General features: G+C 45.0%; 1 long non-coding RNA gene across 3 annotated transcripts; it reads left to right on the top strand.

Annotated features, from left to right (window-relative positions):
- Positions 1 to 1315: 1315 nt before the first annotated feature.
- LOC112822714 (uncharacterized) lies at positions 1316 to 10574 on the top strand. 3 transcript variants are annotated; one of them, XR_012378895.1, is made up of 3 exons: positions 1316 to 1375; positions 4852 to 4967; positions 10163 to 10574. It is a non-coding gene; the product is annotated as an uncharacterized lncRNA (long non-coding RNA). The 3 variants fall into 3 exon arrangements; XR_012378896.1 differs by lacking the exon at positions 1316 to 1375 and adding an exon at positions 2167 to 2288; XR_012378897.1 differs by lacking the exon at positions 1316 to 1375 and adding an exon at positions 2923 to 2957.
- The last annotated feature ends 6454 nt before the right edge of the window (positions 10575 to 17028 follow it).

Here is a 17028-nt window from a genome sequence, read left to right as displayed (position 1 = left end):
AAGTCACATTACCAGAAACAGGGTGTGGGGCCCCTGTATTCCATGAGCTGGATTCTCAGCAGTAACCTTAGATGTCGACACAGTCAAGGCTCATGGGAAGTGAGGATAGGCATGATATGACCCAGCCTGGTCTGAATCTGGTCAGTGGCCAGAGCTCCCAAGACAGTCCACATCCTACCTGCTGGGGTGTATTTATGGGAACTGGGGGAAATTCTATTGTTGCCAAACTGGGAACCTTCTCCTACCAAGTTCTGAGAGATGGGGACCATAAGCCCAGAGCTAGTGTCAGTTTCCACCTCTTGGAACTGTCTCACATATATACAACACAACCACACAAGCCCCAGGTCTCTGCTTCTGGGGCAGTCAAAGCCAGGGTTCTAGGAGGCTTTGATGATCAGAAATGGGTTATGGTATGCAGAGTTACTCAATAAAGGCTGTTTGTTCAAGGGACAAAGGTTTTGACAACATGGGGTCCACAGAAGAAAAATCACGTAAGTACCTGGGGAGGTGAAAGGTAGGAGATTCCCTGTTAAATCAAGATGTACCAACCCTGATAGGGGCAGCTTGCCTCCTGCTGGGGACCAAGGCTCAGTCTAGGAGGAAGGGCAAGGTCAGAGGGAGGAGCCAAGAGGGCAATGGGACTCTGTTGGGGAAGCCTAGAGGAGGTTGTTAAAGGCTGGCTTTGTGACCTTCTTACTTCAGTTGAAAACCAGGGCTGTTGAGAGGCACACAAACATGGCACTCCAATAAACCCCACCTACCACTCTATGTGGGGGAAGTGGGGGCAGTGGTGCTCTCCCCAGCCTCCCATTCTTTTCCTGTGGCCCCCTGGCTCTCAGCAGCTGGCCTGTTCTCTGGGGCTGGCCTGTCACGTAGCTACTCCCATCTGTCATGTCCTCAGGTGCACCAGCACTGCTGGACTGGCAGCTAAGCCCAGGAGAGAGGACCTGGGCAAGTCAGGAGGCTTGTGCAACCTTGGACAAATCATCCAAACCACCCCCCTGCCCCAGTGTCCCAGCTGTAGAAAAGGGATAAGCTAGATATTCTCTGAGGGCTGTTGGAGCCAGTCACACCATGGCCCCCATCCTAGATTCTGCGGGAGGGAGGGCTGGGTCTCCACAGAGAGGCCACGCTGGCCCCAAATCTGGAAGCAGTTGTAGCTGGCTGCCCACGCACAGGCAGGCAAGCGGAAGGCAGGGTGCTGCAGCCTCGTTGCCAAGCAGAGAACTTTCCACTGGGTCCAGGTTTCCATCACCATGGCAACTACCGGGGGGGGGGTAGGGGGTGGAAGCAGAATTCCTCAGAATTCCAGGGAGATTATATGGGGGAGGAAAGAACAAGAAAAGGAGCCCTGAGGGGGCCCCAAGTGGGCAAGGTCTGCACCCAAACGGGCCCCACATTTCCTCTTGGCCTTCTTCGTTCCCTTCCTCTTTCAATGTTTCTCTCTGCATCTTTTTCTCCTTTCTCTAAATCCCTCTTGCCCCACTCCTCTTCCTGAGCCCTTGCTCTTAGCAGCAGTGGCTAACATTTATGGAGCGTGTGGTAGTTCTCTCATCATCCCCATTTTACAGATGGGGAAGTGGAGGCCCAGGGAAGTCAGGTGACTTACCCTGCTCACACAGTAAATGGCAGATTCGGGAGTTTGGTTGGACTCTAGTGACTACGTCCTCAGCCACTATGGTGTCTGGATGGTCTCCCTGGTCTGAGAAACCAGGTGCTGCTAATGGAATCGGGGGTGGGGGAGGAAGACAGGAGACATAGGAGCGTATGTTTATCTTCCAGAGACCCCCCCAGGGCCTTCCCCCACTTCCCCCTTCCCTCTCTTTGCACCCCACACTGACCTTCCTGGTTGACCACACCTCCCTGGCACTATTGGTTGAGCTCCCTGGCCCTGGCTGATGGCTCACTGTCTCAGGCCCAGAGATGGCCTTGGGAGGTCCAGGAAGCCAGAGACCTGGGTGTCATCTCCAGCACCCCCTAATTCCTCCTGGGGTACCCTGGGGAGAGAGAACCTGACCCAGGAAGTCTGGCCTATGCCCCATCATCACCCTGCAAAAGAATAATGTAGAATTCCAGGGGATTCACTTCTCTCCTCAAAACCTCCCACGTCATAGTGAGAGGCTGATGGTAGGTCATATCTAAAGATACTGTGGCAGCAGCAAATATAGCAACTCAACCAGCTAGTCACTTGGCATGACCTCCATGATGAACCACTCAACCAAGCTCATAAACACCAAAACAGGGGCATCTGGGTGACTCAGTCGGTTAGGCATCTGACTTCTGCTCAGGTAGTGATCTCAGAGTCCTAGGATCAAGCCCCACAATGGGGAGTCTGCTTGTCCCTCTCCTTCTGCCCCTCACCCTGCTCATGTGCTCTCTCTCTCTCTTTTTCTCAAATAAATGAATAAAATCTTTTAAAAAAAAAAAAAAAAAAAGACCAGAACAAAGTACAGATTGGGAAAGACCTGCTTCAGCTCTGGGGAAAAAGAATCTCCTATTCGTGACTTTAAAGATGGCCGACTCCTCTCCAGGCTCACCTTGCCGGCTCTTCGCTCCCCCTGGCTTCTGCATCCTTCTGGCTCATTTCCCTCTAACCACTACCTTTGGTTGGATTTTTGTCTTCACATCTCTCACGGACTGGCGCACACTCTAACCAACTCTCTAGATCAAATTCCCAAGATCCACCCTGGATCTCTTAATTGCCGGCACCCTAATTTGGCAGAGCTCCGCCTCCAGACTACTCCACTGGCTGCTGACCAGGCTACTGATTAATTGCTTTTAGTCTTGTGCTTCCCTCTGGTCCAATCAGCTGTGGCCAGGGAGGTGGGGTCCCATGTTACTGAATATCGTTGCTGAGACAATGGATGCATTTCTTTGTTGACGTAAGCCACTTGGAATTGGGGGTTCCTTTCCCTGAGCAGCCACCTCACTAATTTGGAAGCTTCATGCCCTTGGTGGTGAGTCAGCTACTTCTCTACTTTACTACGGTCATTTGAGTCGGGGTTTCTGTTGCTAGTAACCCCAACCCCCTGGGTGGTACCCCCATTGCACAGGTTTATGGTAGATCGAATGGTTAGACCTCTCCAAGCTCAGTCACAACCTTACAGAACTGAAGGGAATGGGTCCAGAATGTTGCCTCAAGAAACCTGGAGGTCCCCGTCTTATTCATGAGCCTCCTTCCAGGGGCTGGCCCAAACTGATATGGAGGCTTGTGTTTCCATCTGTAGTCATTGGTGGCTGTGTCCTTGCCCCAAGATCCTTATGCTCAGAAGGACCAGAGAAATTAACTCACCCAATCCACTCCACCACTCCCCAGAGCTGAAGCAGGTCTTTCCCAATCTGTACTTTGTCAGGGGAGAGACAAACTAAGTTCTGAATGTTCAGTCCCAGGGCAGGCTCCCCATTTGAGGAGCCAGCTTTCTATCACCCATGCAGGTAGGGAAGCATATCTGCAGCCAGAGGCCTCTCCAACACCCACGGGGCTCACCACAAGTCTCCAACCAAGCCAGCCCTACAAATGTCTCCCTGACTCCAGGAGCCTTGTGATCAAAGGGACTGTGGTTGTATCTCTAGTGTATCATTTATGTCTCGCTGTGTGGGCAGGATGTACCAGTTCAGCACTGAGTACTGGGAAGGATGGGAAGACAGGGCCATCATGGGAGGCTGAGAATCTTCCCCTCCAGAGCAAAACTGGACATTAAAGAACAGCAAGCTCAATTCCTCCATCCCCTCAGCCTCTGCTTGCACACCTCTGATGATATGGGATTACCCTTTTGTTGTTTTATAGGTTCTTCCTTGACATGAATGAAAATAAGCCTTCTGTTACTTCCTTTCATTCTTCTTTTTCCTCTGGGACCACTGATAGGGCATGTCTACCTCTCCGCACTTCATCCCACCCGCTTCTTTTACCAATCCATATATGCTTCAACCTCCAGAACTCTTACCATACTGGTCATTTATGTCTGTCCTTTTTCTAAAGTAGGGGCTGGCAAAACTATGGCCCCGGGGCCAAATCTGGCCTGCCACCTATGTTTGTAAATAAACTTTTATTAGAACACAGCCACATTCATTTACTATTGGCTATGACTGCTTTTGTGCTACAGAGCTGAAAACATTTACTACCTGGCTCTTTACAGAAAGAGTTTTCTGACCTCTATTCTAAAGCATCAGTGGTCCCCTAATTGGCACAGGAGACCCCAGGTATGGCCTGATCTTCAGGATTGACTCCTTCTTGCCCCCATGTAGACCCAGTGTGTGGCTGCTTGGTGCATCCACAGATGCAGTGGAGTTTCAGCAGCCGTGGCCCAGTATTGTCTCCAAGAGAACCTGCGGTCAACAAAAATGCCCAGGTCACTTTGGCACAGCCTGCTGCTAAAGCCTGTTGCCAAGACAACCTTCCCCAGCTCTTAAGTTCTACAGGGCTTGCATTACCTTCCTTCGTTTCCCTTTGTTGCCTTTGTCACAAGCTCTTGCCTTATAAAAACTGTTTTGAACCCTGAGTCTCATCCATCTATAAGCCATCCAGCTTTGTGTTTTCCATATATTTGTTCAGCTTCCTTTCTCTGTATTCATCCAAATTATTAATGTCACTAGAGACCTCCTTTCCAGGTTGTTATTGATCTACTAACCAATGCTCTTAGGCATCATTAATCTATCTGCTGTGACTTATCTCCACCTACAACCTGCAAGGTTCCATTTTACACCATCTTATCAGTAAGGATATTGTGAGGCATTTTGTCAAACATTTGGCTGGGTTTTTGTTCTCAAGAACTGCTGCGCACCTTTTAGAAAAGAGAATTACAGGATAGCAGAGACTTTGGAAATCACCTAACTGATCCTCTTTTCTCACAGGTGGTGAATCAAGGCCTTGAAAAGTGGCTGGTCCAAGATGACAGAGGAAATTGGTGGTAGAGCCAGGAATAGGGTGCTCTTTGCATGACACCTTGGCGATTCAGCCTACAATACAGGTTGTATTGTAGACAGTATTGTAGACTAACTGCTATAACAAATAGGCCTAAACATGTAACAGATCCCTACAACAGAAGTTATTCTGCTCACACTAGCCCTGAGCAGGCATTCAGGGTAGTTGGTTAGCTGTCCTCCTCACTGTCCTTCAGAGACCCAGGCTCCTTCCATCTTGTGACTCAGCCATACTGTAGGGCCTCCTTATAGTCCTCCTCCAGCTGACAGAAGAAAGAGAGACCTGGCCCAGTCAAGAAAATTCTTCTACTTTGCTGAAACCCCAAATGATTTTTTTCTGGCTTTCACTGCTCCCCTCATTCTGCCCTAAGTCATTCCTCCAGACCTCAGCCCTCTCTTGGCCCCTTGTGTCACATGCCAAGCCCTTATGCCCATCTAGGAAGGGCTTGGTCTGGAGACAGGGCTGCCATCCATGTCACCAAGCAGAGGGAAGCTGGATGAATGAGCAGCTGGTGTGAAGGAAAGCTGGATGAATGAGCAGCTGGTGTGCATCCAATAATCACCCATTCTGCAAGAAGGCGAGGGGGCCTGCCCCCCCATCCTGTGGTAGGAGAGAACAGGAAGTGGCAGCTGGTAAGTTCACAATTGGAGTCTGCCCACACATATCCTCCTCTCTGAATTTAAAGGTATCTGACGTCATGGTGAAAGAAGCAGTTCCTACCCTGACGAGACCCAATCAACATAAGGGGTCTGCCAGCCAGGTCCTGTAAGAGGTGGCCTTCTTTGTCACCACTGTTCTTGTGGCTGGATAAGACTGTAAAGCCCTGGTCCCAATTCTTAACATCCCTCATCCACCAGGCTCCTTCCCTGCTAAGTAGTTTTCTGGAAATCTATGTTGGTAAAGTCTGGGCTAATACTCTTGGCATTCAAGGCCTTTCCCATCAGGCCCACCCCCACCTCATCTGTCTCTGCCATCTCCTCGGTCCTCCTTCCTGAGGCAGTGTGGCATCATAGGTCTTTGGAATCATGCAGTTCCTGGTTCTGCCAGCGGTGTGGGCAAGTCTCTCTTTGACTCAATTTCCTTATCTGTAAAAAGACAAGTAGTTAGCAGGGACGTTGAACAGATTAAGTGAAATATAGGTAGGTAAATGAGTCTAGCGCAGGGCTTCCCCTATCTCACCCGGATTCCCAAGGCTTCCTCTTCCTTTCTGCCTAGTCAACTGCCACTTACACCACAAGCTCTACCCCCAGCATCTTCCAGTGACTGCTGGAGGTAGAGCTTCTCTAACCAACCCATTCCCCAGGGATCTCTTTGCTGTAGTACTAATTGATGGGGAAGAATTATATATCGGCAACCTGATAAAATGCAGGGCTCCATGTGAATCAGTCTTTTCATGAAGTTGTACTCAAAGAAAGTCTGGCAATCAAAAGTAACTTTAAAAGACACTTCAATCCTTGTTTTTTGATTCTTGGAAGACAATCAAATTCATAACCCCTAGCAGACTTCTCAGTAGCTCCTTTTGGCCCTCCTAAGGTCTCTGTACCTTGGTGAGCTGCAGCTCTCACAAGCCTTCTCTACAGATTCTTCCTGGCCCCACCGCTATGGTTTTTCTTCCATTCTCTCCCCTCTGGTTCTTCATTACGTACAGTGCTTGGGATAAAAAGGGAACATGAACACTCATGGATTAATAGGTCTTGTCCTCTTCATATGTATTTGGGTTTTCCATGGTCTCTCCCTCATCTAACAGTAAGCTCCAAGAGAAAGGGACTGTGCATTTGGGGACTGACTTTTAATTATTTTATATCATTTCAAACAGACAGAAAATTTGCAAGAATAATGCAAGGTTCTCCCTTCTATACTTGACCAAAATTCATCAATTTTCACCAAAATTCACCAACTGCTCCATTTGTTTGCTTTCTCTCTCTTCCTATAAGCATATTTATCTATAATATATAATTATATATAATATATATAAAATAGATACATAATCTTTGATATATCTTATATATGAATATTTTACATTATCTATTGCAATGTTTATATATACATTTTACATGTATAAAAAATATTTTTTCTACAAGTAAGTTGAAGATATTGTGCCCCTTTACCCCTAAATAATTCTGTATAAATTTGCTAAGAAAAAAGACATTCTCTTAGGTAACTACAGTACAGTTATAAAAATCAGGAAATCCAACATTCTAGTAATATACTATGATCTATTATGCAATTCATATTAGAATTTTATCAACTGTCTCAATAATGTCCTTTGTAGTTATTTTATTTTCCCAGTCCAAGATCCAATCCAGGGCCTTGAGTTGCTTTTAGTTGTCATTTTTCTTTAGGAGGAAAATGTTTTATATTTAATGGGGTGCTTTAGGAACCCTTACCTCTAGCCAGCAATGCTAACACAATGCTGTGATGTTAATAGCAATTCAGTAACCACTTTGAATTGAATTAGCAATACAAATTTTAAAAGTAACAATTGCAGTTTCTCACATCCTATGGCAAACACTGTTGGTGTTACATACCCAACAGTCATTCCACCCACCCTACCAACTTGGGTTGATGAATGTTGTGATCGTTGGATGGAAAGATGGGTGGAGAGATGAGTGGATAGGTGGATGATGGAAAGGATGGTGGGTAAATGGGTGAATAAGGAATAGTTGGATAGAGTGATGGATGGAGAGATGGGTGATGAGTGGATGGATAGATGGATGGCAGATGGGTGGTAGATGGCATATTATATGAATGGTTAAGTGAAGGACCCAGTGGGTTTGTGGATGGATGATGGATGAGCGAGAGTATGAATGGTTAAATGGGGAGATTGGTGGCTGGATGTTGTTTGTGCCCAATGTTCACAGTGATATGCTAGATGAAGTACTTGGATGGGAGTCAGAAGTCCTTGGTTCAGGCTCCAACTCTACCTCCTACTAGCTAGGACTCTTGGAGAGCTCCTTCCCCACTCAGGACCTCAGCAGCATCATATGTAAAACAAGTCTGCTAGACTAGTTGGCTTTTTGATCCCTTCCAGTTTGGATCAACTCTTGTCTCAGAAATGTTAGATGATTTCCCCGAGATCATGGAGCTAGTGCATGATGGAGCCCAGATTTGGATCTGGGCAATCTGACTCTAAAGTCTGTGCTTTCCAAATATTCTGCTTTACTGCTCCTATTGAGACATCAGAAGAAAGGTTCCAAGGCCAACCAGGAGCTCCTTGCTCCCAGTACCAAGCCCCCTTCCCCCATCCCATCAGACTGCTCTCCCAAGGAACTGCTCTGAGGTCCCTACATCAGGAAGCACCTGGGCTTATTCCACATTTTTCTGCCACACCCAGAGGCCAAGGGATGACACATGTGGCATTTTCCACAGGCCACTCCTTGCTTGCTTTCCTCCCAGCTCAGCCTCTCCATTCCCCGCTTGTCCCCATCCCCAGAGCCCTTTGTCGTGCCCTCACCCCCACACTCAGCAGCTTGCAAGACTTCCTGCCTCCTCCAGGCACCAAAGAAACTAAGGAGAGGTGCTACAGCTCTGAGACCTGGCTCCTTTCCAGTCACGTGTGAGGGGAAGTATTAGCGCCTACCCACATGGACAGGAATTGGGCTCCACTCCCATGGATACCAGGGATACACAATTTTCAAGGTGTTTCAAGATGAGTGTCACTTACCTCTTGGATCCTACAACAGGAGGCCCAGCAGGTGCTAAAGATGACAGCAAACAGGGGCCCCAAAAATAAATGAGGAAAAATAAAACATTTTAAAAAGATTTTGATATGTAATGTTGTAAAAACATTATAAAAGTAATAATCATGAAAAATCAGAATTCAATTAGACTACGGTATTTTCAGTATTATGACTTGTGAATGGTGGTCAGCCCCTGAATCTCCTCCAAACACAGGGTCTCAGAAAGTCTTCATGTGGCCCTCCCCTGGGGAGTTTGGGGCAGCAAGACTGACAGGCTAAGCTGTCCAGGACAGGGAGAGCTGAGTACTGGGCCCGTGCTTCTGGCATTTCAGGAGTCTGCTGACCTGAGACCTCAGAGAAGCTGTAGAGCTGCCTCCCCCAGCCTCAGTTCCCTGCATCTCAGCTGCCCTAGGCCACCCACAGGTCAGGGGTGGTCTCCACACTCCCAGATACAGCTCTCTGAGCCACTGTGTGTGTGTGTGCACACGTCTGCGTGTGTGCACGTAAGTGTGTGACACATCCAAGGCCACAGAGCCAGTTCCAGACAGAGCTGAGACTTGAACCTTATGTGGTAGGAAATGAAGGGCCCATGAAACCTATGTAATTTGTACCAGTGCAAAAACAGGAGCCTTTACTGAGAGCTGTCCTTGGCAGTGACCCAGAGGTAGAACCAGGCCAACAGTTTGCTCTGAGACTTGAGGTTAGATAAGAAGGTCAATGTGTTATTGCCACACCCTTTTGCAGACATTATCCAGCCTTCAGTCTTTATTTGGAAAGTGTATCTGAGGCATCTGCATACCATGTACTCATTCCTCACCCAATCCACTGACCCTTGCTGAATACCAGCTCTGGGCCAGGCCCCTCGAGAAGACGTGTAAACAAAGAATTCACAACCCAGTTTGTGACTGGGTCATGGCTTGTAAGTACCCTGGGAGCACGGAGACAGAGTGACTCATTAATTTTGCCTGAGGAGGTTGGAGAAAGTCTCACCAGGGAGCTGACATTTCGAGCTGGATCATGAGGGACGAGAAGGGGGAAGTGAAAGGAAGAAGTTGTGTCTGTTGAGCATGGTATTAATTAGGGTAATGCTAGGTGCCATAACAAGCAAACTCCAAAATGGACAATGGGTCAGATGTGTTAGAAATCTATTATTTGTTCACGTTAGGTCCAAAACTGTGTTTCTGACTAATAAGTGACCCTCCTCCATGTGGTGATTCAGGGGCCCAGCCCCCTTCCACATTGCAGCTCCACCATCCTCACTTTGCTCATCTGCATCAGACTAGCAGAAGGAAGAGGACCATGGACAATTACATGTGGAGATTTTTTTAAGGGCTTTACACGGACGCGGCACACATCATTCTGGTCACATTCCATTGGCTAGTGCACAGGCACATGGCCACACGCAACTGCAAAGAAGGGTGGAAAACATAAGTCTGTGCCCAGGAGGAAGGAACGGGTGTGTTGAGCAACTATCACAACACTTTTAATTGTGCTCTTTAATTGTGTTACTCTTATCAGCAATCCTGTAAAGTAAGGCATTATTTTCTTTCCCATTTTACAGAGGAGAAAGCTGAGGCTTGAAAAGATTCCATGATCAGCCCAAAGTCAGAGAACTGGTGAGTGGCTGAACTGTGATCCAATGCGAGGTTGGTCCGTGAGAGTCTGAGGCACTTTCACTGCCCCCCAAACCACCAAACTTCATTGATCTCCAGGAAGGAGAAAGAATGGAAAGCAAACATGAGGGTGAATGGAAAGGACTGAAAAAGCAATGGACAATGGAGGCAAAGAGGGTGACAACCAACCAGCCAGTGTGGAAGAAAAGAGAGAGGAAGATGCAAAGGGAAGTTCATGAGCCTCTTTGTAGTTCATAGGTGACACGCCATCTGTACCACAGAATGGTTTAAAAAAACAGGCCCCATCAATCTCAACCTATGAACACAGAAAAATCCTAAATAAAATACTAGAAATAAAAACCAACAGCATATTTAAAATAGCACATAGTGACTATTTCACATGTGTTGGAGGTATTAGCCAACGCAACTAGATACGAGAATGCGAGTAGACGCATAATAACCAGAAAAGAAAGAAAATCTATCTGCTTGCTGATATGACTGTATGTATATCTGAAAAAGCCAAAAAGAATATGGAGAAACTGCTATAAACAATGAGAATTTAGTAAAGTAGCAAGATAATAAAATCGGACATGCATGGGCACCTGGGTGGCTCAGTCGGGTAAGCATCTATCTTCAGTTCAGGTCATGATCCCAGAGTCCTGGGATCGAGCCCCACATTGGGGTCCCTGCTCAGCAGGGAGTCTGCTTCTCCTTCTCCCTCTGCCCCTACCCCCACTCATGCTATCTCTCAAATAAATAAAAATCTTTAAAAAAATCAATACACATAAACCAGTCATCTTCATAAATATAAAAAAATCATAAGTTAAAAGAAACAGAAGAGCAGACTCCATGTATAACAGCAAAACTTGAAATAAAATATTTAGACATAAACTTAACAAGAAATGTGTAAAATCTATAGGAGGAGAATTTTTAAAGTTCCTGAAATGCAAATATGTACACTTCAGCAAATTGATGTGTATACCATGTTCTTGGTGGAGAAGTTCAACATTGTAAAAATGTCAATTCTCCATAAGTTGATTTATAAATTTAATGCGATTCTCCCCTCCCAAAATACCATCTTTTTTTTTTTCCTGGAGCATTAAAGGTTGATTATAAAATTCACATGGAAGGAAGCTAGTAAACATAGCCAGGAATAAAGAAAACTAGAAAAAAAAAGAGTAATAAGGAGTCCTAGCCTTATAAGATATTAAACATATTTTGAAGCCTCTATAATTATAACAGTGTAGTATTGGTGCATATGGATATAGCTATTTCTGGTGTATGGATTGAAAATCCAGGAATAGACCCAAGTACTTATGGAAAATGAATTTGTGATAAAGACAGGATTTCAAGTAAGTGGAGGCAAAGAACGATATTTCATAAGTCATGTGGAACAACTGGATAGCCATACAGAAAAAGATAAATTTGGATCCAGACAAACACTGTACACCGGGAGAAACTGCATTTAAATGAGAAATCTAATTGTAAAAATGAAAACAATATGAGTAATCTTTATAGCTTGGGACTGGAAAAACATTTTCCTAATTATGACTAGAAATCCAGAAGCAATGAGGGAAATGGTAAACTTACTATAAAAAAAAAAAAAAAAAAAAAAGCTTTTAGGGGCACCTGGGTGGCTCAGTCGGTTAAGCGTCTGCATTCAGCTCAGGTCGTGATCCAGGGTCCTGGGATCAAGGCCCTCGTCGGGCTCCTTGTTCAGCGGGGAGTCAGCTTCTCCCTCTGCCCCTCCCCCTGCTTGTGCTCTCTCTCTCTCTCTCTCTCCCTCCCAGCTTGCTCTCTCTCAAATAAATAAAATCTTTATTTTTAAAAAAAAGCTTTTAAATGTGTTCATATAAAAAAACCATAAACATGGGAAAATGCTAAACTGGGGAACCATTTTTTGTCCTATATCACAAAGAGTTAATAATATCCCTAACAACAACGTAGAAAAATGGGTGAAAGATGTGAATAGACAGTTCCCAGGGGGAAAAATGCAAACAGCTACTGAACCTATGAAAACAGAAAAATGCAAATTAAAACTAAAACTAAAATTAAAACTAAAACAAGACACCACTTCTTTGCCCTATCATATGGGCAAAACTCTAATATTTAACAACATACTCTGTTGGAGAAGCCTTAGGGAGACAGGCACTCTTATATAATACTGATAGAAAGGCAAAAATACGCAACCTCTATTGAGAATTTGGCAGTATCTAGCAAAATTGCATATGCATCTACCTTTTGGTCCAGTAATCCCATTTTTAGGAATCTGTCCCAAAAGCACACTGAAAGAAATAAAAAATGATATAGGGCACCGGGCCATTCACTGGTGTATTATTTGTAAGAGCAAAAAGAAAACTGGAAATAGCCCAAATATTGATCAATAGGGAATATGCTGAAAAGATTATGTTCATCCATACAATGGAGTACCATGCAGCTATAAAAGAATGAAGATTATCGCTAAATGATGTTATGGAGCAATTTCCAAGACATATTGCTAAGGGAGGATATAGAACAGAGCGCATCGTTTGCTACTTTTTGTGTAGAACAGGGGGAAATACACACATACACATATGTATGTATTTGTTTATCTTTTCAAAAAGAAATACTGGAAGGACTCCCCCAAAGCTAATAAAAACAAGGGAGGCAGACACAGCTAGGAAGGACCTTTCTGAATACCCTGTTTTATAGTTTTGACTTGAGATCAAGTAAATAAAAATGAGAAAAAGTCAAAGTATCTCTAAATTTTTTTTAATTACACACCAAACTTAAAGAATAAACCTAACTCTACATTACGATGGTTATCCATCACGTTGACTGTGTAACTTGGAAAACCGATCATCGAAGAGAAAGAATCAAACACTTATCATGCCTTTCCTGTAAAACTCATCTTCAAGATAATCAAATAGTTGATGTGAGAACTTTCCTCTTTATAGAGCTAATAAAAGCAAGGGAAATGAAAAAATTAGAATACCACCTCAGTGGCTGCTAAAACTGAAAAGATTCATGGAGAACCCTAGAATAAGTTAGACTCCAGCACCTGCACCAATTGGTCAGTCTTAACATCACTCAAAATGAGACAAACGGACAGAACGTCTTCCTGACATGGTGCCCACCAGTACACAGCATCACTCACGATGCCATTCTTCCTCAAACGCTCAGTCTGAATCTTCTTAAGCCTCTAGATAGTCCAGTGTACAGAAACATCGAGGAGAGAGGAACGTGCCAAACACATACCACAAGAATACAATCAGTCGAAGCCAGAATGCTGGACTTTTTATAGGGCGAATGATCATGTTTCTTTGACAAAGGAATGACTTTTTAAAAAGAGGGGCAAGGGGTGCCTGGTTGGCTCATTTGGTTAAGACTCTGGGTTTCAGCTCAGGTCATGATCTCGGGGATGTGAGAGCAAGCCTCCTGTGTGCTCCAGGCTCTGGGCTCTGACCTTAGTGCAGAGTCTGCTTGTCTCCCTCTCCTTCCCCCTCTGCCCCTCCTCCCACACACGTATGTCTCTCTCTCATATTAATTAATTAATTCCTTTTTAAAAAATAAAAGGAGGGGCAAGTGTTACAGATTGAAAGAATCTAAAGAGACATGCCAACCAAATGCAAAGTGTAGAATTCTAATTCAAACAAACGACCGTAGAAAGGCTTTTTTGAGAAAACTGGGGTGAAATTAGGGTACTAGAAGATGTTGAGCAATGAAATACTAATGTTGGCGTGATAATAGTATTGTGGTGATATTAGTTACCAATAGATGAAGCAAATGTTAGAATGTTAAGTCTAAGTGGTGCGTGTTTGGGAGTTTAATATTCTACTATCTCTGCTTTTCTGTATGTTTGGGAATGTTTCAGAATAAAAAGTTAAAGAAAACCAAAGGCCCCCAGTAGGGGCAGAACTGTAATCCTTCCCAGCCCCAGCCCCATCCTAGGGGCCAGCGGCCTCACAGTCCAGGTCCATTCAGGCAGCTGGGGATTTGGCCCCTGTGAACGCACATTGCTGCTTCTGGTGGCAGGGAAGGGGACTGGGGTGTTTCCAGGGAGCCGTACGGAGAGAAGCTTAGACTTACCTCTGTCGCTGTGGGTATTTGGAGAGCGACTGGGTTGCATCCCACTTTTGTGACTTCACATATGCTCTATCCATCATTCTGCATAGCTCAGCCTATTGGAGGGGTGTTGACAGTGCTGGGGTACCAACCAGGGCCTTCTCTGGACTCCTCAAGGAGCCCCTACAGAGATGCCGCACAGGCTCCCCAGCCCTGCACTGGGAAACCCAGGACTACCAGCCAGCACCATTTTTTACACTCAGCGACTGAATGATACCCCTTTAGGGCATCAGGGAGGCAGAGGAAATCACCCCGCTTATTCAAATATCTCAGCAAAAATGGAGTAAGGAGACAAGCCTTCTTTAGCTTCACTTCAAGCGTTCCTCTTCCTCAGATCATCCAAAAACACTTGAGCAGGTATGAGTCCAAGGCAGTAACGATGCTTTCAAGATCCTGGGGCCCATGTTGCATGCCTCTAATTTAAACCAGGTGCACGGTGTGAGTTACTGGTCTCGATTTTTCCCTCTCCTATCATAGAGTTCTAAATCTGCCCTGACTACAGCCTTATGGTGCATGGAGGGTAGTTCCCCACTCTTTGACTTGGGCTGGACCGTGTAACTCTGTGACAATGGAATATTCGTGGCCATGTAGTGGGCAGAGGCTTCAAATGCATTCACCCAGCTGGACTCGCCCTGTTGAGCTCTGGCGATCGCCATGGAAGAACGTGCTCCTTCAGGCTGAGCCCCAGAATGAGACAGGTGGAGCAGATCTCATGCCCCCTGTGGGGCCAAGGAAGATGAACAATATATAGAACAGGTTTGAATGCAAACAGTAGCCGGGACCTGGAGCCGGAGCCTGGCATCTGGAAACCAGCCCAGCCTAGCGGAGGTGCACCACACTTGCACACCTGTGAACACGATCATAATTAATGGCCATCTTTAGCCACTGGGTTTGGGAGTGTTGTTTTTTGGGTTTTGGTTTTTTATTTTTAAATTTTTTTTTAAGTAAGCTCCATGCCCAGGGCAGAACCCAACGTGGGGCCTGAACTCACACTCCTGAGATCAAGACCTGAGCTGAGATCAAGAGTCAGATGCCCAACAGACTGAGCCACCCAGGTGCCCCAGGGAGTGTTTTGTTACACAGCATTGTTGTGGTAATAGCTACCCCATATGAAAGAATAAAGAGCTTGCTCAGTATGCTGCAGCATCAAAAGACCTGGCTTGTAATCCAGCTCCACCATCAACTGTGTGACCTTTAACCTCGACAAAACTCCGGCATTTCCCCTATTAAATCTCTGTTTATTTGGGAGCTATGTGGTCAGCTGGGCCCACTAATCCCATGATCTCTCCAGCCAGTGAACCCCTAAGACCCATGCCGGTTGCTTTACAAATGTTGCCCCAACAAGTGACAGGTAGGGAGGACTGTTTAAAAGAATTATAAGCTCTTCAGAGCATTTGTTTATTTGATCTCTTAAAATCAAGCTTAGAATTTTCTGCCATGTATAATACCAAAAGAGATCACCTATTTTGAACTTAATACCTCACATAAAAGTGTTTTTGAGAACTGTTTGTGGTTTCTGAACATGTATTTATTTAATCAAATAATTATCTGTGGATATTTTTAAACATTTATTTGCTCAGCCAAAGATTTAATCTGCTTAAAAATGGCTGAATCATGTGTTAAGAACTCTGGAAAGCCAAAGAAGAAATGCTACTACACATTAAAGGAGCAAAAACATAGACTATAATGGGGGGGAGGTAGACCCCAGGGAGTTGGAAAGCGGATTCATCTGAGTGCAGGAAGACAGTATTAGAATTTTTATTCAGATCTTTATGCAAAAGTTAGGAAAGAAATGAAGGTTTATGAATGTTTAATTTACGAACTAACCTCTAGGTTGTCTGGAGTCAGGTGGCCACGGCGTGGAGGGGTTCACGGCAGTACCTCTCCCACTAGGGTTTCAATATATGGTAATTCGGCTTTGCCTAGGCCCCTGGATTTGCAACTGTCCAATTTTCATCAGGTCAACTCTCACGAAGTGGACAGATGGCTTTAAGAGACTCCTGTGAGGGATCTCTGGGAGGCTAAAGACAGTACTAATCACATAAGTGCAAGAGAAAAACAAGCAAATGATGAAGTTGACCCTCCTCTCTTGCAAGGACAACCCTTCCTTTCAGTTCCATTGAGATGGAACCAGCAACAAATCTGACAAGCAGCTATCCCTCACCTCCAATCTGAAATTCCCAAGAAGACTTATTGGAAAAGTAGGGTTGTTTCCATCATTTTAAATGATGGCCCTTGCCCTATCCTAATAGCCGTGCTTGAACATGATTTGTAGGCCCTTGAGCATACATTATATTGGAGGGATGGATGCTCAGAAGTTTTTGGTGGTGGAGTGCATGATCAAAAAGTGGGGAAGTTATGGTGGCAAGGGGTAACTACACTCATCATGGTGAGCACTGAGTAATGTATAGAATGGTTGAATCTGAAATTGATAGAACACTGTATGTCAACTAAATTTCAACAATAAAAAAATTTTTTTAATCACACAAAAAAGTATTAGTTGTGTGACCTTCAGAAGTTTCTTAACATATCTGAAGTTTGGTTTCTGCGTTTATAAAACCCTTGAAAGTTTGTGGGATAAAGTTGTAGGTATTCTTCAAATGTTAGCTATTATTCTTATAATAAAAGGTTGACACGGTGAGGTTAGCACACTCATAGTTAATGATACAATATCTTTTCCTGGATTCTGGTATTTGGCTTAGGCAAAGGA

Source organism: Callorhinus ursinus, unplaced genomic scaffold, assembly GCF_003265705.2.
Source record: "Callorhinus ursinus isolate GAN/ISIS: 27379988/994484 unplaced genomic scaffold, GSC_fseal_2.0 scaffold8, whole genome shotgun sequence".
Taxonomy (NCBI): Eukaryota; Metazoa; Chordata; class Mammalia; order Carnivora; family Otariidae; genus Callorhinus; species Callorhinus ursinus.
Note: the sequence above shows the minus strand (reverse complement) of the source record. Positions and strands in the feature narration are given on the sequence as shown.